Source organism: Panthera leo, chromosome B1 (genome assembly GCF_018350215.1).
Source record: "Panthera leo isolate Ple1 chromosome B1, P.leo_Ple1_pat1.1, whole genome shotgun sequence".
Classification (NCBI taxonomy): domain Eukaryota; kingdom Metazoa; phylum Chordata; class Mammalia; order Carnivora; family Felidae; genus Panthera; species Panthera leo.
The window spans coordinates 150,657,842-150,682,133 of NC_056682.1; the positions used below are offsets into that span (position 1 = coordinate 150,657,842).

At 35.2% G+C, this 24,292-nt stretch overlaps 1 pseudogene; it reads left to right on the top strand.

Annotated features, from left to right (window-relative positions):
• The window catches only part of LOC122218504, a 53,723-nt pseudogene extending 29,673 nt beyond the window's left edge, over window positions 1-24,050 (top strand).
• The last annotated feature ends 242 nt before the right edge of the window (window positions 24,051-24,292 follow it).

The following is a 24,292-nucleotide window of genomic DNA, read 5'->3' on the forward strand; positions in this document are numbered from 1 at the left end:
GTGTTAGTGGAATACTATCAATTTCACCTGGTAACTCTTTGCTGAAAAAAATAATAAATGAGTCTTGTCATTAAGACTGTTTCAATTTCCATATAAACAATATTTTTAAAAAAATTCCCTTGTTCTATTTCACTCACATTTGAACCAGTGAAACTACAGAAGTTTTCAGTAGCTTCCAATTTCTAAAACCTCTCTAAGGTCATTTTCAAATGGATGAGTTAGCAAACATCTCTGATATGTTATGTCCCCTTAGACTATCTATTCACTAGTAACAGCTTGAGAGCTATGAAAATTGAGCAATTACCTGAGGAAATGCTTTGTGGAGCCATGACCTTTGTCCCTTGTTGTCTCCATGGAGACTAACAGAAAAATGAATCATGTGTACTAGCTAAATAAACATTGATAAATATTGTGGACAGAAAAGGGCAACCATGATAAAATATATCAAAAAATTTTTTTTCTAACCTTTTACTTATACGATTGGTAATTATCTACTTTATAGTTAGAAAAATTGAGGCCCGCATCAGGTCTTTTGGATATATGTAGAATCAGATAGCAAACTAAGAAAATAAATATTTTGAATCTCCTATAGTGACCTGTCTATTGGTTTTACAACTCTGAGTACTAGGAATAAATGTATCAATTATGTTTGTAAAGTGTTTTAACAAAATTATTTTCCACCAGATGTGTTTTTTTCTACTGTAATAATCTCCATCACATATGTGTATATAGCATCCCTTCTTTGATTGCAAAAGTTTATCACCATTACAATGTGAAGACCCCAGCTTTATCAGGAATCCATTTGAAGGGAGAAAGAAGTCCACCTACTCACTAAAGCAGGTGGCAATCCATAAATGTCAGATACTCAGCCTGATTTTTCTGTTATTCCTGTTCTCAGGATTACTAAAGCAGGAAAATATGAGCAGGTGCCCTCAAAAAAATAAGGAGTTTCTACTAGAGGGAATAGAAACGAAAGGTGGTTTATTAAATTTTTATTAAATCCACTCTCTCATTGTCATTTGACCAATTAGCTTTCAAAAGCTGAGAAACAGAAAACACTTTGCAAGTGTTTAAAGTGTTTGTCACTTAACACTTCTTCAGCTAAGCCACCTCAATTTGTATATGTATATGCATCAGGATTAAGGATTTCTGCAGTTTTCTAATTTTACGTGCTATTTTGTTTTCTCAGACCCTGCAAAGATGAACAATAACTATATAATTAGGCAAACTATAGAATACATTTGTTCTCTCTTTTCTTAAAAGGATCATGTAACAAGTGTCAAATATTGACTGTGTCCATTCATTTTTCTTCTTCACTCATCTCGTCTTCCTCATCCCACACTGAGCTGAGCAAAGCAATGCAACTTACTTTCTCTTCTTTTAGCAGGAGTTGTGAATGTATAAATTAAGGAGTCAGTCTTCCATTATCCTGGCAGTCATGGTATTCAACATTCAGAGATGCAGTCCAGGTCAAAAAATAAGAAAAGTAAACTATCATGAACATTTTCTCTAAAAAATCTGCTTAGTATAGCAAGATATAAATGATAAAACTTTCAAGGACCATTATTGCAATTGTGTTCTAAAAAATTACAGTAAAAACAATCAAAAGATGAATTATTAGGTCAAATTTGTCTCTTGTCATACATCTCTATTTCATTAGAAAATCCTCTTTAAAATAAGTGGTTCATTCTGAATAGGGAAAAAATAACACTTGGAATAATTACACTTCAATGTAATTATTACTAGTTTTAAGATATTCTAAAAGGCACTTTGAGCACAGAGATTAAGGACAAAAATCATTCTAACCACCTACTCGATGATTCTGTACTAAAGTTCTTTGAGTGTTCCTAAGTCTGTGAAAGAGAGCCCTATCAGGAGTATAAGCCAAAATTTCCATTTCAATATTTTGCTTAAGACATTAGAATTAAAATTTACATCGTTAAATAAAACCCACCACCTTTAACAGTTATCAAAATGCTGTTGAAGCATATTCCTCTGGTCAGTTTTGGTTTTTTTTGTGAAGAAACATTGTTTTTGTTTGTTTTGCTTTTGTATTTGGAAGAGAGAGAGCGTAAGTGGGGGAGGGACTGCACCCACAGCAGCAAGCCCAGTGCAGGGCTCAAACTCAGGAACCGAACCACAAGATCATGACCTGAGCAGAAGTCAGACAGATGCTCAACCAACTGAGCTACCTAGGCACACCCACATTGTTTTTATTTACATACACAATTAGCATTCTTACATGTTTTATACTAGTGACTTCACAAAGTGCATTAAAAGCCATGTATGTGGAAAACACATTCTTTCACTAAAATAACATTTACCGGGAAGTAGTGAATTTTTGTTATGGTTACAAACATTTTTTAACATCAGCATTACATAGTATATTTCCTTGTCCCACAGTGAGGTATAAATATTTTTTTTCCATTGGAGTTGACACACAATGTTACATTAGCTTCAAGTGTACAACATAGTTGTTCAATAAGCTTATACATTTATAACATAGTGATTGAATAAATTTATATTTTATGCTATGCTTACTTGTAACAATACCATTGACTACATTCCCTTTGCTGTACCTTTCTATCCTCATGACTTACTCATTCCATAACTGGAAGCTTGTATCTCCCAATCCCCATCACCCATTCATTATGTCCATCCCCCCATTCCTCTCTCCTCTGGCATCCATAACATTCTCTGTGTTTATGGGTTTCTGCTTTTATGGATTCCATGTATAAATGAAATCATATGATATTTGTTTTTCCCTGTCTGATTTCACTTAATGTAATACCTTCTAGGTCCATCCATGTTGTCTCAAATGGCAAGATCTCATTCTTCCTTATGGCTGAGTAATATTTCATTGTACACATGCACACACACCTTCTTTATCCATTCATCTATAGATGGACATTTGGGTTGCTTCCATATCTTGGTTATTATAAATAGTGCTGCAATAAACATAGGGGTGCATATATCTTTTAGAATTAATTTTCATTTTGTTTTTTGGCTAAATATCCAGTAGTGGAATTATTGGATCTTATGGTATTTCTATTTTTATTTTTTCAGGAATCTCCATACTGTTTTCTATAGCAGCTGTACCAAATTACATTCCCATCAATAGTGTGTAGGGTTCCTTTAGTTCTCCACATCCTCACTGACACTTGTTATTTCTTGTGTTTTATTTATTTATTTTTTTTATTTTTGCTATTCTTAGAGGTCTAAGGTATGTCTTTGGGGGTTTGATTTACATTGCCCTGATGATTAATGATGTTGAGCATCTTTTCATGTATGTTGGCCATTTGTATGTCTTCTTTGGAAAAATAACTATTCATGTGCTCTGCCCATTTAAAGTTATATAAGTTCTTTATATATTTTGGATGTTAACCCATTATCAGATACACAATAGGCAAATATATATTTCCATTCAGTACGTTGCCTTTCCATTTTGTTGTTGGTTTGCTTTGCTGTGCAAAACTTTTTATTTTGGTGTAGTCCTGATAGTTTATTTTTGTTTTTGTTGTCTTTTCCAAGGAGACATATCAAGAAAACTATTGCTATGGTTGATGTCAATGAGATTACTGCCTGTATTCTAGGAGTTTAATGGTTTCAGGTTTCACTTTTAGGTCTTTAATCTGTTTTGAGTTTATTTTTGTGTATGGTATAAGAAAATGGTTCGGTTTCATTCTTTTGCACATAGCTGTCCAGTTTTCTTAACACCATTTATTAAAGAGACCATCTTTTTTTACTATTGTATATTCTTGCCTTTTTTGGCTTATATTAATTGACTATCTAAGTGTGGGTCTATTTCTGGACTCTCTATTCTGTTCATTGATCTATGTATCTATTTTGTGCTAATACCATACTGTTTTGATTACTATAGCTTTGCAGTATATCTTGAAATCTGGTATTGTGATACCTCTAGCTTTATTCCTCTTTCTCAAGATTGCTTTGGCTATTCAGGGTCTTTGGTAGTTCCACAGGAATTTTAGTATTATTTGTTCTAGTTCTGTGGAGAATGCTTTGTGATTGCTTTAATCTATAGATTGCTTCGGGTAGTATGGACTTTTTAACAGTATACTTCTTTCAACCCATTAGCATGAAATATCTTTCCATTCATGACATCTTCAATTTCTTTCATTAATAGTTTATAGTTTTCAGAGTTAGTTCTTTTACCCCTGGGTTAAGTTTATTCCTAGATATTTTATTCTTTCTGGTGCAATTGTAAATAGGACTGCTTTCTTAATTTCTCTTTCTGCTAACTGTTATTAGTGTATAGAAATACAATCAATTTCCATGTATTAATTTTTTACCCTGAAACTTTATTCATTTATTACTTCTAATAGATTTTTGGTAGAGTTTTTAGGGTTTTCTATGTATAGTAGGTCATCTGCAAATAGTGACAGTTTTATGTCTTCCTTACCAGTATTTGGTTACTTTTATATCTTTTCCTTCCTTGTTTGATAACTGTGGTTAGGACATGCAGTACCATGCTGAATAAAGTGGCAAGAATAGACATCTTTGTCTTATCCCTGATGTCAGAGGAAACATTTTCACTATTTCACCATTGACTATAATGTTAGCTGTGGGTTTTTCATTTATGGTCTTTATTATGTTATGTTCCCTTTAAACCCACTTTGTTGAGAATTTTTGTGGTGAATGGATGTTCAATTATGTCATGTGTTTTCTTCAACTATTTAAATTGTCATATGATTTTTTAAGTATTATTTATTTATTTTGAGAGAGAGAGTGTGTGAGTGGGGGGTGGGACAGAGACAGAAAGGGAAATGGACAGAATTTCAAGTAGGCTCTATGCTGTCAGTGCAGAGCCCAACACGGGGCTCAAACTCACAAACTATGAGATCATGACCTGAGCTGAAATCAAGACTTGGATGCTTAACCAACTGAGCCTCCCAGGCACCCTGATCATATGATTTTTATTTTTTATTTTGTTGATGTGGTCTATCATATTGATTGATTTACAAATATTAAGCCATCCTTCCATCTTGGGAATTAATCCTGAATGATAGTGGTAATGTTATTTTTAGTGTATTGTTAAATATAGTGTACTAATATTTTGTTGTGGATTTGCATCTACATTCATCAGGAATCTTGGCCTGTAGTTTTCCTTTTTTATATGTCTTTATCTGGTTTTGGTATCAGGGTAATGATAAGTGGTAGAATTCACATATGAATCCATCTGGTTCTGGACTTTTGTTTGTTGGGAGGTTTTTGATTACCAATTCACTTTTGTTACTAATAATTGGTCTGTTGAGATTTTCTATTTCTTTCTAATTCAGTTTGGGAAGGTTGTATGTTTCTAGACATTTATCCATTTATTCTAGGTTGTTCAGTTTGCTGGCATATGGTTTTTTATAGTATACTCTTAACAATCCTTTGTATTTCTGTGGTGTCAGTTGTTACTTCTCTTTGGGGTCCTTTCTGTTTTTATCTCATAGGTCTAGCTAAAGTTGTATCAATTTTATTTATCTTTGCAAAGAACAAGATTTTGGGGTGCTTGGCTGGCTCAGTTAGTAGAGCATGCAATTCTTGATCTTGAGGTTTTGAGTTTGAGCCCCACATTGGATGTAGAATTTAGTTTAAAAAATCCCTTGGTTTCATTGATCAAATTATACATGAACAGTTTAATACATTTCCCATTCTTTGAAACTAAAAAAAAAAAACCAAAATGTCAGGATGAGGAGCTATACAAACATTTGGAGCTGTGGACTCGGGGAGCTGAGTACCTCTAAGCCTTGTACATGCAGTGGTCTCTCCCAAACCAGATAAAAACTTCACTGTTGAAAAGTGACAGTGGCTTGGTAGGTACATTAGGAAGAGTGGTGAGGTCGTACAATATGTGGGGAATAGACTTTAGGATTCCAGAGGTAGGACAATTCTGGAAGATTGGGCTCAGGGTAGTACGGTGACATGGTTTGCTCAAATAAATATATATAAATAGTAATGATATGAAGGAAGTAAAATAATATTTAAGTTGGTGGAACTAAACTGCATAAAGTAGTTATCAAAGTTGTCTTCGCTAATGAAAGAATAGCTTATAAAAAGGTCTTTGCATAACTTGTAGGTAGAGTCCCTATAAGCCATTAATATTTTTATTTTGTTTTGTGGCTACATAATTTAAGAAAAAAATTTTTTTCAAATAATTATAGTTTAAACCTGGGAAATAATTATTCATTTACAAAGTATAATAGCATATATTTTCTTATTTGCATATAGCACCATGTTTCTGTCCCTAAATCTAACAGAACCCTTTAATATTTTAATAGGCACAATATCACTTATTTAGCAATTACTAAGTACCAAACACTGCATTAAACATCTGGCAAATAATTCTCACGTAATATATCAATAAATCCTCATGTAAAACTTACGATGTTAATAATTATTATCCTCATTGAAAATTAAATAATTTGGAGAGCTTAAGAAATTTACCCATTTCATTTAGATGCTGATTGTTGGAGGCATGACCCAAACTCAGACCTATCGCTCCAGAATGTAAATGCTATACCATTTGATATTCTGGTTAGAAAAGTTTTGCTAAGAATAGATCCTCAGGATGCTTCTTTAGAAAGAATTTCATGGGAAGAGCAAGATGCATATTCTTTAGAGAATATTGCCAAGATTAATTTCCTCAAGAAATTTGTAGACCTTTTTTACGCACTTGAGTTCTGCAAAGGAATTTGACGATAGAACTTTTTATTTTTAAAAAGTTTAAATGAATATTTAGTAGAAAACTTTATCATTTTGAAATGATATAAAGTAATGATAGAAAGGAAAATGTAGAATGCAGTAAGTAGTCTCATGTAATATTCACAGTATAACATTGCCTGCAGTCAGAATCTTCTATGATGGATACTATTCCAGTTCACTAATTCCTGGAGAAAAACAGAATATCTTGGAAGCTGTAAAAGAAAGGAGGAAAAGGGGACTATCTGAGGCTGTCATATTGACAGTGATTATAAAAGTTAAATGTAATTTGAGTACTGCCGAAGACATGATGGTGTTTTTTAAATAATTTTTCCATTAATTTTACATTTGATGATATTATTGCCTTAACTGTTTGATTTCATCATTTTGAGATATTATAATCTTGAAGAAAAAACTAAATACTTTGTTTAAATTTCAGGAATTTATGTCAGCATAACTATATGGTGTATTATTCTGTTACAGTAGGTATACCAAACCTTGACCCAACAGATCTTAAAATATTTTTCCTCCATTTTAAACCTTTTTACATCCAAAGTGTGGAGGATATGGCAGAGGAATATGTACAAATCCCCATTCCACCTATTGTGGGTGTTTACAGTGACAGACTCTGTCAGTCACAAGACATAAATAACAGAATCCAGAAATGCTCTTGAACTCCCTTTGCGAGGAGTAAAACTTGCTATTAAATGAAATTAGATTCTCTCTAAATCTTAGCCAAGTCTTTATTTCACCTCTGAGAAATAAACTAGCTAAAAAAGAAACATTTATGTTCACAAAACTGGGTTACAGTGTCAGCCCATTGACATTCAGTCTTCCTCATAGTCATGGTTGTTGCCATATAGTCGTGCCCTGGTAATTAATTTTCTTGTTAGGTCATAAGGGAGCACTTAAGGAAGAGCTGTAGTAGTTTGCTCCCTTGTACACTGGACAGATAAATCAGTGATCATGGATTATTTTTAAGCCTTTTAATGTTCATTTTAGAAGTAATGCCACACTCAAGAAAGATTTTACGTTTCTCTCTTTGTTTGAATTTTTCATCAGTAATAAGCCAAAACTCAAAATTACATTTAACACACTCTTGCAAAAACAACAAAACAAAAACTTGCCATACTTTGGTTTTGTCTTGGTCTGGTCTTTGGCCTAAAAAGGATTCTAAACAAACTACAATTCTCTTCTTGCCTAGAGATGAAGGCAGATGGTATTGAGTACATTTAGTTCTTCAACAACAGTTTTCTATAGCATTAGCAGTAAATCTACCATTTGCAATCTATTGTCTATTTAAATCTATTTAATTTACATTTAACAAGACACCTCTTATTCTTGTGAGTTAATTAAAGAGTTAGTAACTATTAAAAGGATACTAATTGAAATGCAATAAATAACTGAGTTGGTGTGTAATTAACCAAATTTACATAAGTAATAAACACAGTATTGCAGGCTTCCAGAATCAAGTTGAACTAATGCTGATAGTCTAATCTCATACAAGAGCAAATATCTAGGCTTTAATTAGCATAAAACAAAGTAGCTGTGGCAAATTAATTGTATATAATTTTTTTTAAGTAACTGCCAAAGAATAATGCAACTATGCCTTATGTGGTCTTTTAACATCATGGTGATCCCTATTAAACTTTCAATGTCTCTTTTCAGGAAGAGAACATGTTCAGATAGGGGGCAAAGGATTACTCCCACCTTCATAGGATTTGTCATTCTCTCTAGCCACAACAATTGGTTACTTTTTGCATCCCTAGTTTACCCTTCATATGCCCTTCAGTACTCCATCTCCTACATATCATCATCCTCAATTTAAGAAATGTTTCTGTAGGACTTTCACAGCACATTCTAACTTAGGAGATCTATGCCCCTTGCAACTCCCTAACTTATTATGGTCTTGTGCATTTATGATATGATTTCATAGAAAATATATAGCTCATAGGTCTTAACAGACTTTTGAAAATAATCTCTTTTTTCTCCAGTGTGTGTGAATCTGCCTATAAAACACATTAATGCATCATAAAATGAATCCTAAAACTCCATCTGTGTGTTATTTTGGTGATGTAGCATGTCTTATTCAAGTAAATGGCCATGATATATTCTAAAATGAGGATAAGTGGAAGAAAGATAGAAGCCAATAGTAAACCAAAGTACTTTAGTATTTAGTGTGTGGTTATAGAAGAATATTTGCTGCTGTGAGAATTGTTAAGTATATTCATGGTTTTCCTTCTTTTTGCTAAATTATAAGTCTCCAATATGCAGGCTAAACAGTCTCTGTTTATCTCTGAAAATGTGGTATTTAGAGTGATTTTTTAGTAGTTTGTGACTCATGTGCAAATATTCTCCACTTAAATTCTTCTTGAATGTTTTCAGTTGCTTGGAAGAAAAATTAAGAATTTTTCTTTTAAGAAAAGTTTGTGTTATAATCCTTATACTGATATAAGACCATGTTATAATTAATAGATCATAATGTTAAAATTCACAAAGATTTCTCTGATTTAATTTTAAGGTTATTGCTTTTGTGGTCTAGGTAATCAGTCTTCACTCTCATTGATATTAAAAACAAAAACATTGGGTTAAAAAAATCAGATAAAAATAACCTCTAAGAGTAACATGGATTTGGATAAAAATAAAATAGAAATAAATATGATTATATTCTTATTAAGAAGTAAATAATAGTAGCACATCCACCAAATATATTGGTGGTTTCAATAGTAAAAATAATTCATTAGAAGGGGCCAGCTAACATGTTTATTTCCAAAGAATCTGTAGTCTTTAAAGAAATATTTAAGGAATAACAGCATTATATACTGAAAACACTTTTTTTAACTTTATTTTGAGAGTGAGAGAGAGGGAGAGCATGCATGCAAGTGTAAGTGGGGGAGGGGCAGAGTGAGAGAGAAAGACAGAGAGAGAGAGAGAGAGAGTGAGAGAGAGAGAGAATATCCTAAGCAGGCTCACAGAGTCCCACGAGGGACTGGGCTCCATCTCATGAACCATGAGATCATGACCTAAGATCATGAATGACCTGAGAAGAAACCAAGAGTTAGCCACTTAACCAACTGAGCCACCCAAGAGCCCTTGAAAACCCTTTTTTAAAAGTCTGGTTTAAGCCTTGCGAAAGGTTTCTGCTACTACCATTAAAATTACAAACTTTAAATTGCCATTGTATTCACCTGATAGGTAATAATGTAATGCAGGGAAGCATTATCTTCATTCTAAATATATTTAAGTCTTTATAAAATAATAAAGACAAAACATATTTAATGGCAACAATAGGTTTTAGGGCTCTGTTAAACGTGAGAATAATTTGATCATTTTTCTGAATTATGTTCCCTTCTTGTTTGGTTTCTCAACAGCATTTTATATGGAGACATTTCTTGCTATGGCTAATAACTCGTTTTGCAAATAGCCCTTTTTTCAAATTATAAAGATTGATTATACAATTGAACAGTACAAATATTCATATATTTAGGTGTCTGTGAAATTGTTTTTCACAATGTTGAGTAATCAAGTTGACAGATTTGAGTGTGTGTGTGTGTGTGTGGTGTGTGTGTGTGGCAAGCGCGTGTGTGTGTATGGGTATATAGCTGTGTCATGCACCCTGTCAGTTACTGGTATGGACTCCATGAAGGTGAAGGCTCTTTGCTCACAATCCATAAACCATATATCCAAGCTATTCTAATCCTTCTCATTTCTTTCCGTTGTCTGGAAGCTTGCATACACTAAGCTAGGGACTCTAAAGCAATACTTCTGCTGCATATAGATGTTCTGTTATTAAAATTTACACAAGGAGTATTTTCCAAATTCATGGAGAAGAAAATAAGAAATACCATTTTCTAAATTAAGTGTTATTTCTTAACCCTTTGTCATCTGCTATAAGAGCTTGAAGCTACATAGTGAAGGTTAGGGTAATGAATGCTAACAGAAAAACTGAAGGCATGTTTAGAACTGTAAAGCATTTTGTTAGACCAAGTGTGATTTCCATTTGCCTTTATGTAATATTGGCCCTTTCCGCTGGTAAAAAATGATTTATATTTTGAATCCTAAAATCCAATGTCAATATTTCCTAGTGTTCACCAAAGAATGCTTTGACTTCCAGACGCTCAGCCACATGAACACTGAGAATATCTGCACTGAGCTTTTAATTTGACACTTCCTCAGTCTCTTCATTTTCTCCTGTTTTCCTCTCTCCAGAATGCTGACTTACATTCTTGCTGTTGGGGATTGAAGTGAAGTAATTCTACCTATTGTCTCTACGGCCAGCTCTAACTTAACTGTTCTGCCCAAGGACAAAATGTAAGCATTCGCCCTCATACCCAATTCTCCAGTAAGGAAAACTGTCTGAAAATCACTGCCTGCCCCTCCCCCAATGTCTGCTGCTATTTTCCTCTTCCAACACAGAAGGTATCTTAGATTTTCTGGGAACAGACTCTGAACAGAGATTTGCATGCACAAAGCTTATGAGGGATACTCTCAGGAATAACATCTGTTGGGAAGGAAGCAGGAATGTAGGGAAAGAAGAAAATTACAGTGTGGTTGGAATAATGCTATTGGAATAATGGCCTTAGCATTATTCCTGCATGGAACTCTGGAGTTAGGGTGACCATCAGAAATGTCTCAAATTGAGGCATGAGCCTGGGGTGATTTACTGTCCCTTCTGATGGCTCATTGGATGACTGCCAGTCCAAGGGAAGCATATAACATTGGGTGAGGTCACTTTCACCTTCCAAGGTATTCTAGCAGTGCAGGCAAGAATGCCTTCTTCCCAAAGGCAGGTTGTATGGGTGATGAACCAAAGCATTCAACTGACTACTGACTAGAGTCAGTCACGAAAATTTGCTGGCCTTTCATTTTCCTCATTGCTATGACATAGCTTTCTGTGTAAAGAAGTGCCATTTTGTTTTTAACCATTAAAGTCTTTTAAGACAAATAGTTTAAGGTATTCAAATAATTAGTTTCAATCATTTGTATGTAAGTATACAGATAAGGATAGATAAATATGTGGAGATAATCTTATGAAATAAATACTGGCATTTTGAAAGTGATTCCCAAATTCAGGTTATAGCCAATAACCAAATAATGCTGCATCGTGTGCAGAATAGGTGAATTTTTTTTTAATTATAAATGTTTTATCCTCACAGATTATCTAGATCAACTAAGTGTTATAAATGCATTTTCTTATTCTTCTCTGGCCTGAAGCAAAGGAATATAAGAAAATATCAAATATTACTTATATCTCAATACTAATTATATTGAGCTATAATATGTGTAGGTAACAGGAATCATTGTTTTCTATCTGAGAAATGTTTACTTGGAATCAAAATTGGGGAAAACTACTTAGTATTATAACAGGATACATGGGGTGCCTGCATGTCTTAGTGCTTGAGCATCTGACTCTTGATTTTGGCTCAGGTCATGATCCCAGGGTCTTGGGATTCAGCTCCATGTTGGGCTCTGCACTGAGTGGGAAGCCTGCTTGAGATTCTCTCTCTCTCTCCTCCTGCTCCTCTCCCCTGCCCGCATGCTCTCTAATATGTTTTGTTAAAAAAAAAACCACAGAAAAACAAAATCAGGATAAGTAAACCATAAATTTATTCTTAGAACTTTTATAAACCTTATTGTGAGAATTAAAATTTCGTTATAGCTTTCAATCAAAATTGTTGTTTTGATTGCACTCTGTTTAGATAAAATCTATCGCCACTTGTGTCTATTTTGAGATCTATTGTTATTGAGGAAATCTTATTATATGACCACATTTTGAGGCATAACTTTGATTTGTACCATATTACTTTCTCTTCCTGTACTCCTATAGCCAATTGAGAATTCTATCTCAATATAATAAAGCAGATTCCATCATTTGTAATGAAATAAACCTGCTATGGGTTTTATTGAAGTGAGGATAAATCCTGAGTATCCACTTATGATTCTTACATTTATTCGCTCAAAAATATTTATTATTCACCTATTATGCATGTCACATTTGGCCTTAATCTGTTGGAATATTTGGAAGTCTACTGAAAAATTATATATCTCAGAAAGGTCAGTGGAACTGATGATTAATAGATTCACTTTATAGAATATCCAAATTAGCTATTTCTAATGTCCAGAAAATATAGAAATTTAATAAATTGAATTACATATACTTAAGTATTTAGTGTCAAATAATTTCTATTGTTTAGCCACCTATTGTATCATGTATTTGGTTTGTAAAAATTATCTACACTGGAAACACTGGTGAGCAAAGCATTGGATTAATTTGTGGTGGCATCTCATTCATACTGTTTTAGGCAAAAGGTATTCTAAAAAGGTGAACAATTCCAGAAAAACGGTAGTACATTTGCAGTTTAAAGTTTTGCCACAAGTCAAAACTATTGAAGCCTCAGACTGTTCACTCTAGTGTTAAGGTGAAGTTCGAACAGTTACATAGTTTTTCAGGCATTTTGGAGCAATAATCTAGTAGTTCACTGCTTGAATATTGAAGTGTCACTTCTGGGAGTAACAGTCCTACTGAGTCACATCTTATAATTGGAAAAGCCCGACTCCTAAGTCAGAAACACATTTATGTTACATTTTCAATGTGTTTGCACTGGCAGCTGTAGAACTTAGGAAATTTTATGTTCTTGTACAATTTATACAGGTAATGGATTTATTCATCCTCTTTTTTTTTCTTTTTATATGTAACGTTGATTTAGGTGATAACATACATTTAGGCGTATTTTTAATTCTATAGCAGTCATTACTCTAGCTTTAAGAAAGAAAGAGCAGACAATTTATGTTCAAAAACTCAGATCATAATAGGTTATCTTTTACATTTTGAAAGACTTTGTGAGTTTTCACCTGCCACAAATATCTACAAATGCTCTGTTTAACACAAGTGTATTCTGCAGTGGGCAAATTTGCACATTCATGGGTTATGCACAAATCTCCTATGAAATACGGAGACTACCTGTCTCTTTCTGAAAAGGCTGCAACCAGTTTTCTCTCCTTGTCATCCCTGGGTCTGAAATAGCAAATGGAAATTAATTATTTTCAAGGGATTATTACCTTAGAATAATTGATAGAAATTTCAATGAGTGGAAAGAACCCTTGGCTGAGAAACTATTCGGGCTAGGGGCACCTGAGTGGCTCAGTGTGTTAAGCATCCGACTTTGGTTCATATCATGATCTCACAGTTTGTGAGTTTGGGTCCCATGTCAGGCTCTGTGCTGACAGTTCAGAGCCTAGAGCCTGGTTTGGATTCTGTGTCTCCCTCTCTCTCTGCCCCTCCCCTGCTCATGCTCTGTCTCTCTGTCTCCCTCTGTCAAAAATAAATAAACATTAAAAAATTAAAAAGAAAATATTGTGGCTAGGGAAATATTAATTATTCTAAATATTATGCTTTATCAAAAGCACATCCATAAACAAGTAGACAAATTTAGAGAGGTTAATAAAAATTACTAAAGATATGCTTTGCAAATTTACTTTAGTTAAAAGGGTCCTATCTGAGTTAAGTACCACATCACGTAGAGGACCCTGAATCCGACCTTAATTTAGGATCCTATACTCATGAGCAACTCCTGAAATAGACTACTTATTTTAACTGGTAATTATACACACACACACACACACACACACACACACATACACACACACACACACACACACACACACAGACACAATAGTGATATTCTAGTGAAATAGAATTCTTGTGTACAGGACCTACCTTGCGTTATATAATTAAAGTATGCTGTGTCATCATTCTGACTGTTGTGTTGTAGTTGGGGCTCATTAACGCAAAACATTGCTCAAGGTATTTAACTTCTGAGTTTTGAACCTAACTGAAAAGAATAATTACAAATGCAATGTGTAAATGAGGTAGAATCACGTTCTTCTGAGTTTGCTTTGCTTAATCTATTTAAAATTTCTGTGAGTTGGACTTGCCCAAACGTTAACCATAAAAAGGACAAAACACTCTCACAAGCCGAAAAACATTGTAATTTATAAAAAATAGTACGATGCCCATAGGGGACTAACCTTAAATCAATGCCAGGTTGGGTTTCGAAATATTTTTAGCGTGTTTAAGTTGTACAAGATTTAGATGCTTTGCAGAGACATAATAAAAGATGACAGGTTAATTAAATATTGGAAATGCGCCAAAACACAGATCCCTCCTCATCACAGGGTTCAGCAGGTGCTTCCTTCTCAAGTGTTATATCTCAGTTGTAGGGAAGTTCACAAACTAATTAGGATCATGCTGGATGACTGGTTATTACTTGAATAACTTGGTATTCAGGGTTTAGGAATATTAACATGATATAACACTGGAGGAGCATGCAAACATTTACTAATAAAGTTTGTATTAACCCACACAAGTGCTATGCTTGTTTCTTTGTGTGTTTTTTGTTTTTTGTGCTTTTTTAGAAATTTCACTTAAAATGAGCAGAAATAGCACATGGGGAAACAAAGATACAAAAATCTGTCTCACAAAAAGCAACCAAAAGTAAATCTAAGAGATCATTATTTCCTAAACTTGTGATGACGTGGTTAAGGGGTTGTTATATTGCAGGGTTAGCTTTGTCTGAATATTATCAGTTCCTTGATGATTTTTTTTTGATAGACCAAATAATCTAAATTATAATCTTGCTTACACTAGAGTATCAGAATTCTAGGAACTTCTTAGAATTTTCTAATCAGATTATCTCCGTTTATATTTTCTTTTTTATCTGTTTATACACTCCCACCTTCCACAGATGAAGATCTCTTTGAGGAACTTCATCTTTCATGTTTGCCAAGAAAATCTAGTATCAGAATAATTATAAGAGAAACTCATTAAGTATTTAAGGTAAATTAATAACAGATTACAATGTTAATTATAGATCACTTACTTCAATGTATAATTTTTATATTATTGCAATTTATAATTAGTAACAGATTATATAAATTGAATTTTTAGTAGGTTAACTTTCTATGTTTTGAACTCAATTGCCTGAGGGTATCCAAACACATCTTTATTCCTCATACAGAATCTCTTGTAAATCCTGTATCTGTGGATTTTCAGTGAATCACACATACAAACACATACTATAAACACTGATTACATTTTTATAACCTTTTTCTTTTCATTCTGAAGTGCAATCAAGTCTCATTTCTGTGCACCCAACCCATGCCATATAAATAAATCTATATTAATGGGACACTTTAAAATAGAGTCATAACAAGAAAGAGTAAATCACACAAAAAGTCAGTCATTTATATTTACCATTTAGAATCTCTTCACTCAAAGGCATGCATATTTTATAAGGAAACCATAACTGTACCAGATATTGGAGAGAAAATTATGACTCTGCTTGACCATGTGGTACCAGACAAATGTACCAGTTTTGGGTCCCAAAATGGTGAAATGCCTTCAAGCCAATCTGAAAGAAATAATAACAATTTGAAATAATGTGTGCTTAGTTTTCATTTGTACACCTCTGAGTACACTATTAATTTTGTGGTTAAAGGCTATTACAGAAAAGAACAGAATGAAGTAATATTCAGCAGGTGCTAGACAATATGTGCACACGATAAGCATCAGGGAGCCACCTGGGTTTGTCTAACTCCAGCCAAATCAATCTTTTATCCAATAATGAAAGATGATTCAGACATAGAGGGAAAGAGAGCACAGCATTGTATATTATTCCTAATGCAGTGATATACTTTTAGTGCAGATTAACTATTTGAAATCTCTCTTCCTCTCGCTCTCCATATACATATATTTATATACACAGATACATACATATGAAAATATCAATCTGTATAAATATAGATAACTGTATTTCTACAGGCCTTCTTTGAAAGTTGAAATGTCCTAAAAGGAACTGGCTAGGCTGGATACAGCCTTTCTTTTCTCTAGTATTGAATTAAGAAGGAAAATATGTGTCATTCCCCAAGCAATAGCAATCAATAAGCATTTATAGCATGCTTATTAATATTTTTGAGCATTATTAATGGTGGCTAGATCTGTGTAATTAGTGTCAGGTTTTAGAATTAATTTATTTGTTCACCAAAGATTTAGGGAGTTTAAGCTGTGTCTAAGAGAGTTGCTACTGTGTGGTACATGGGATTCAGTTAATTGTGTCTTAGTTTCTTTCCTTTCATTTACAAAATAGAGACAATAATAGCTCTATTTATTGAGGTTGTTTAGGAAGATGTAATAAGCTGATACAAAGAAAATTCTTGGAAGAATGTCTATTAGCACTTAGTAAGCACTGAATATATGGTAGAATACAGATAACATGCTATTTTTTTGTTTTGATTAAAGAGATAAGCTCTAATTTTTTTTATGTTTATTCATTTTTGAAAGACAGAGACAGAGCACAAGCAGGGGTGGGGCAGAGAGAGAGGGGGACACAGAATCTGAAGCAGGCTCCAGACTCTGAGCTGTCAGCACAGAGCCCGACGTGGGGCTCGAACTCACAGACCGCAAGATCATGGCCTGAACTGAAGTCAGATGCTCAACCGACTGAGCCACCCAGGCACTCCAAGAGATAAGCCCTAATTAAATCTTATACCAAATGTTGAGGGTCTGTCCAGACTTCTTCGTTTATTAGATACTATTTAAGTGGGAAAGACAGGTATTTACCAGGGGTTAGAATATTTTTTCCCTGAAATAATATTACTTTGATAAACATGGACTTTTAACTCTGTGAAGGCATTCTTTGCAGTGGGAAAGAAGAGCATGATGATTTTTAAGATTATGGCTTTGCCAATTTTTTTTTTTTTGGTCTTTTCTATGGTCAGCAGCTTTTTTATCCCTCAGGTTATAGAAGAGGTAGCACACATCTCTGATACTACTTCACAGGTGATAATGCTGTTTATAAACCATCGGTGAGAAATGGTTGAATACCAATGTATAGTTTGCCTTACTTGTAGGAGGTATGAGAAAAGGTTAATACAGGGGATAAAAATGCTGTTTCCAGTATCCCAGTGGGTATTAGAGCCGAGCAGCTGAATGCTCTCATCCTTGGTAAGAAGCATGAGACTTGAGATGTAATAAAGTTTTATGATTTTGGTAAAATCATTAAATTCTCTGGGCCATTGTGTTATTATCTTAATGATGAAGACGCTAGTTTAGTAAGGTACCATTGAGTACTAAAATGTTAGTATCTGTTCTGGTACACTTTTTGTAAGCTAAAAGAATGTCTCCTTTTACAGTTTACTGCAGTAGACGTGGAGTGACAATCATTCCTATCATTTTCAGTCTTTGAGTAGACAACCCTTATATAGAATTTTAAAAGAAAACGTGAAATATTCTCCATATTTCCTAGTCATGTCAACTATAAAATACTTTAAACTACTTCAAGGAAGTGGCAGGTGCAAAAGTTTCTGTTACTGTTCAGCTGTAGGACAGAAATGTTTAACTCTTTGGAATATCAGTCTAGTTTTCTGAGTTCATCATAAACAAACTAAATATTTTTATGAAAAGTGTCAATAAAAATCCCAGAAATGGTTGTGTTACCAAACAGTATGGAGCAGATGATATATCAGTATTTAATTTCCTACTGCATTAGATCTCTGCCTCCAAAGAAAATTATAAATTACTATAGATATTTTCTGAATATGTGCAGCTCCATTCTTCATTGAACAAACTAAGTTGAAGAATGTAGCTTGAAGTGTATTGAAAAATTAAAAAAAAAAATTATTAGGGGAAGAAGAGAATATTTTTTCCTGGTCTAAAAAATGTATTTAGAGAATATGCATCAATTTAATCTTTAAACCAAATTTATTACAAAATGTGCTAAGGCAGTGAACATGTTTTAAACGGTGTTCGTCTTTTTAAGGCGGGAAATAAGTTGCCTTTACAATTTAATTCTAATCCATTTGGTTAGACAAGTTAAATGTGAGAATGTAAATAGAGAACCTGAAGAGAAGAGGAAAAAATCTCTTTGGAAACAGGCTATTTTTTTGTACCACTCTTAATTTGTCAAGACAAGGGTGTGAGCAAATTCAGGGTCAGAATGATTTATGGTGATTCATTCATTTTAATTATCTTTCTAAAGTTTTGAATAAACACTACTCAAACTCTTTTGGTCTTCTCTTTTTGGTTAATGGGCCTTTTATAAGAACATTGCATTGTAATTAAGTGATCAAATTCAGGCTGCTACAATAGAAAAAGCCATAAACTGCTTTCAGATTTCAGGAAGTGCAAAATCATCTCATTTCCTCTGACACCATAACTTTTATTGTTTGATTCATGCTTCTTCAACCTTTCTACCTCGTTTCTAAAACAGACCTTAGGTAACACTGAAAAAAAAAAAAAAACTAGAATATATAGAAAACTAGAAACAAAGAGAAGATTATTTCTGGGAGCATAATGAGAATCAACTGAGATTCCAAAAGAAAGACACTTGGTCATGGAGAAGAGGACAATAAAGAAAAGCTCAAAAATATTGCTCATTTATTTCAACACTATAGAAGTTTTCAAATCCAGTTTTATTGCTTAGGAATGAGCACTTGAACCATAAATAATGGTCCTTTATTTGTAGAAGGTATCCAGGATTAGATATAACAATGCCTTCATGTGCTTCAAAGTAACTTATTCCCCCAAGCAATCATGATAAATAGAAAAGTCCACTGTCATCTGAAACATTTAACTCTTCTATTGAGTTTCCCAAGTGTGTGCTCATTTTCCCCAAAGTAAGATTAAAAACAATTGTATGCAAACATTTCTGTGTCTTACACTATTCTAGTTTCTCTGAGGTATAAACAATAAATTTCCCCAGTGCCTCACTCATTTCCAGATCTTATTCCAAAAGAGTGCACAAACTAATTAAGAAAAATGCATTTATTAAAAAATCCTGGGAATTTTTTGTTATCTCAGATGAGCACAGTACTTTGCAACAATTAAAAGCCTGCTTCGACCTGCATTAAAAGCTTTGCTAAGGGGCGCCTGGATGGCTCAGTCTGCTAAGAGTCCAACTTTGGCTCAGATCATGATCTCACAGTTCATGAATTTGAGCCCCGGGTCAGGTTCTGTGCTGACAGCTCAGAGCCTGGATCCTGGAGCCTGCTTTCGATTCTGTGTCTCCCTGTCTCTCTGCCCCTCCCCTGCTTGTGCAAGCTTTCTATCTCTTTCTCTCTCTCTCTCTCTCTCAATAATAGATAAACATTTAAAAAAAATTTAAAAAAAACTTTGCCTATAGTAGCATCATATACTTTGTTACTTCCAACTGCTTTGATTTGAGCATATATATTTTAAAAATTGATTCCTGCAAAGTTTGAAAGTCTAGAAGAGGGGAAAACCCATTATTAGCCTTAGAAATTCTATTTCTATCATTTTAAGGGTTAAATGTAAGACCTTTTGCAAAGATAGACTCAAAGTCTAGGAAGTTAACACTGATTCAACTACCAGTAATCCAAAGTGGGGAAGAGCAGAGAAATGCCTTCAAAGACACAGACTAAAATCCCTTAGGGAAAAAGAAACCATTGAGATTTAGCAGTTTAGAAGAACTGCATACCATGACAACTGAAGATACTTGTGGTTCTTCGAAATGAAAAACATTTCTTAGTTTTCTTACTAGACCAATAAGCAGTAGTCTAAACAGAAGTAGCTGAAGCTAACTCATTTGCATTTCCTTACGGACATGTGTGTGTAAGTCTGTTCTTAAGAAAAAAAATCAGAAGATGAAAGAAAAATTAAAATCTCATCTTAACCATGTATCTTCAGATATTGTGCACCGAAAGGTACAAACCTCATGAAATGTTTCTGCGGGATATGTTATGACAAAGAGGTTTTAAACTCCTCAATGTAACTGACAACGAGGCAGGTGATTAAAAGGAAGGAAAGACTATAAGTTACAAGCATGATGAGAGAGATACTCAGATTTCATTAATTTACACATCTTTCTTTCCATGTTTCTCCTTGCCCATGCTGGCTCTAACATGCTGTGCCCAGACAAGGACTAATTTTCTCACCACTCCTTACATATAGGTGAGACCATTTGAATATTTCTCTCTTAATGACATTTGAAGCGAAGGAATATATGACACTTTGAAGCCAATGATTTTAATTATTTTCAAGCCTCTTCTTCTCATTTTAAACTCACCTATGTTGGTGTTGGGAATCCCAGGTGGATACCCTACACTAAAATTATGACGAGTTGCTTATATTGTACATGAGCATTATGTCACTGGGAAAATTATTTCTTGAGTCACTTCAATGAAGTGGCTACTGATGATGACTTCCATGTAGCAAAGCTACAGCCTGAAGATCTGCTGCTTGATCTGACATAAGTTCTGAATTTGGGGGCTTGTGACAACTTTATTTCTCACTGTAATTAATAAAATTGCAATCTGTTTTTTTTTCCTTCAGTCTCCACTCTTTAGTTAGCATAAGACAGTCCCTGAGGGACTGATTATCCCTGAAAATAGAAAGAAGGGCATCCCTGAGCTTCTAAGGCAGAGAGCCAGATGCAGCCAGCCTTCTCTTTGATCATTTTATTATAATTTACATCTTCATTCATCCTAATCATTTTTAAGATGGGATATAAATGTGCTTGTTTCCAAGTAATCCATCTTTAGAACCCTAGTTTAACAATCTCTGCCTTTCTTATAAAATGTTAATGTTTTATTTTAAATCAAATACTAAGTTATATTGAGTACATTTGACCAGAAAGAAATTTGTCATACTGGTACATAGAAATTTTTGAGGTTATTAATAAATACATAAGTTGAATGTGATTCACTTTTTCTTGGAGGTATGTGTGGAATTCTGCATCTACTTTTTTTTTTAAATTTTTTTTTTAACGTTTATTTATTTTTGAGACAGAGACAGAGCATGAACGGGAGAGGGTCAGAGAGAGAGGGAGACACAGAATCTGAAACAGGCTCCAGGCTCTGAGCTGTCAGCACAGAGCCCGACGCGGGGCTTGAACTCACGAACCCGCAAGATCATGACCTGAGCCGAAGTCGGAGGCTTAACTGACTGAGCCACCCAGGCACCCCTGCATCTGCTTTTATATTGAAATCTTACACAGTACATCCCCATATTTGGAAGATGTCATGGTGAAAGTGGTGGGCAGAATAATAAACCCTTAAAAATGTGCTAAACACAATCCCTGGAATGTGTATATTGTTACTTTACATGGCAAAGAGTCAAAGGGCCTTTGCAGAAGTGAATAGGGATATGTATTCTGAGATGGGAAATTATCCTGGATTATCCAATTGACCAAATCTAATCACATGAGTCCTTAAAAGCACGAAACTTTCTTGGCAGAGCTTAGAGACAGATGTGATCATGAAGAAGGGTCCAAGAACTGAAATAGTGTTGCCTTTGCAGATTAGGGAAGGAGAGCCCAAGCTAAGGGATGTATAGATCTCTGGAAGCTAGAAAAGGCATGGAAACAGGTTTCCCCTAGAGCATTCTTGGGAGGGGGGAAACACAGCCATCTTGACATCCTGAAATCTGTGGGGGACTTTTGACCTTCAGAAATGTAAAATAACAAATTTGTGTTGTTTTAGCTGCTAAATTTCTTGTAATGTGTTAGTATGGCAGTAGAAAACCAACATAGTAAATAATTTACATAGATTATAAGGAGATACTTGTGAAGGCACCATGTCATCTTGAAGATGAAGGACAAGAATAAAACAGAAGAAGAACTCTCAGAGAACCAACTGCACAAACAGCATATCATGGAGTCTCTTAGGGGAGTCTACATCTCACTAATGACTTTTAAAGGAGCAGTATCATTTGTACACAAAGGACACTCTTAACGGGACAAAGATGGTATGATCTCAAATTTGGGAAAAGCATGAAGTTGAAAGATTTTGGGTGATAATAGAAGATGCACCAAGTATGAAAATATTTAAAATAGGATGCCAGCCTGTTTTTTTTTTTTTTTTTTTTTTTTCTCACTGATATTCTTACCAACAGGACAGTAGACTAAGTATCCATGATCCAATTAAAAGAAACCTGGAAGTCTCACTCACTGTAGCCAGCCTGGATTCTGCCTTCTCCCACTGCCTGGTCTCTGCATCCACTGCCGCCACCTCCACCTCCACTAACGGCAATAGTAGAGGAGATTGCTGGGCTCGTCATTGACAATGGCTCTGACAAGCTCAAGGCAGGCTTTGCTGGGGATGATATCCCCTGGCCATTTTCCCGCCCATGGTTGAGTGCCCCGGCAACAGGGCATTATCATGAGCAGGGACCAGAAGGACTCCTACATAGGTGATGAGGCCCAAATCAAACCGGGCATCCTGACCCTCAAGTACCCCACTGAACATGGCATTGTTACCAACTGGGATGACATGGAGAAGATGGCACCATACCTTGTACCACGAGCTGTGTGTGGCTCCTGAGGAGCACCTCGTGCTGCTGACCAAGGCCTCATTGAACCTAAAGGCTAGCCATGAAAAGATGACTCAGATCATGTTCCAGACCTTCAATACCCTAGCCATGTACATGCCCATCCAGGCTGTTCCCTCTTCGTATGCTTCTGGCCATGCCACTGGTATTGTCATGGGCTCTGGGGATGGGGTCACCCACACCGTGCCCATCTATGACGGGTACACCCTGCCCCAAGCCATCCTGCATCTGGACCTGGCTGGCTGCTACCTGATGGAACCACCTCATGAAGATTCTTGGGTAGCTTGACTACAGCTTCACCACCACCACCGCAGAATGGGAAATTGTGAGTGACATCAAGGAGAAGCTCTGTTATGTTGCCCTGGATTTCGAGCAGGAGATGGCCACTGCCACCCCTTCATCCTTCCTGGAGAAGATCTATGAGCTGCCTATGTGCAGGTGATTACCATTGGCAGTGAGTGGTTCTGCTGTCCTGAGTGCTCCTCCAGCTCTCCTTTCTGTGTATGGAGTCCTGTGGTATCCACAAGACCACCTTCAACTCTATCTTGAAGTGTGATGTTGATATCTGAAAGGACTGCTATGCTAACATGGTGCTGTCTGGTGGGACCATCATATACCCGGGCATTGCCAACAGGATGCAGAAGGAGATCACAGCCCAGCCTGATGAAAATCAAGATAATCTCTGGTGCTGTCTGGTGGGACCATCATATACCCGGGCATTGCCAACAGGATGCAGAAGGAGATCACAGCCCAGCCTGATGAAAATCAAGATAATCTCTGGTGCTGTCTGGTGGGACCATCATATACCCGGGCATTGCCAACAGGATGCAGAAGGAGATCACAGCCCAGCCTGATGAAAATCAAGATAATCTCTACTCCTGTACTTAAGTACTCTGTGTGGATTGGGGGCTACATTCTGCTGTCTATCTTCCAGCAGATGCAGATCAGCAAGCAGGATTGTGATGGGTCTGGCCTCTCCATCATCCATCACAAATGCTTCTAAACGGAGGACATGTGTAACATTTGCTACATGAGTGAATTCTGAGGTATACATTTGCCCAAATGTATACACCTCATGCTAGCCCCATGAAACTGGAATAAGCCTTTGAAAATAAACTTGTCTTTGAAGCTTGTATCTGATATCTGCACTGGATTGTAGGACTTATTTATTTGTTTATTGATTTATTTTGCATGTGAAATTCCAGTTTTCCTAATACCATTTAATGAAGATACTATCCTTTCCCC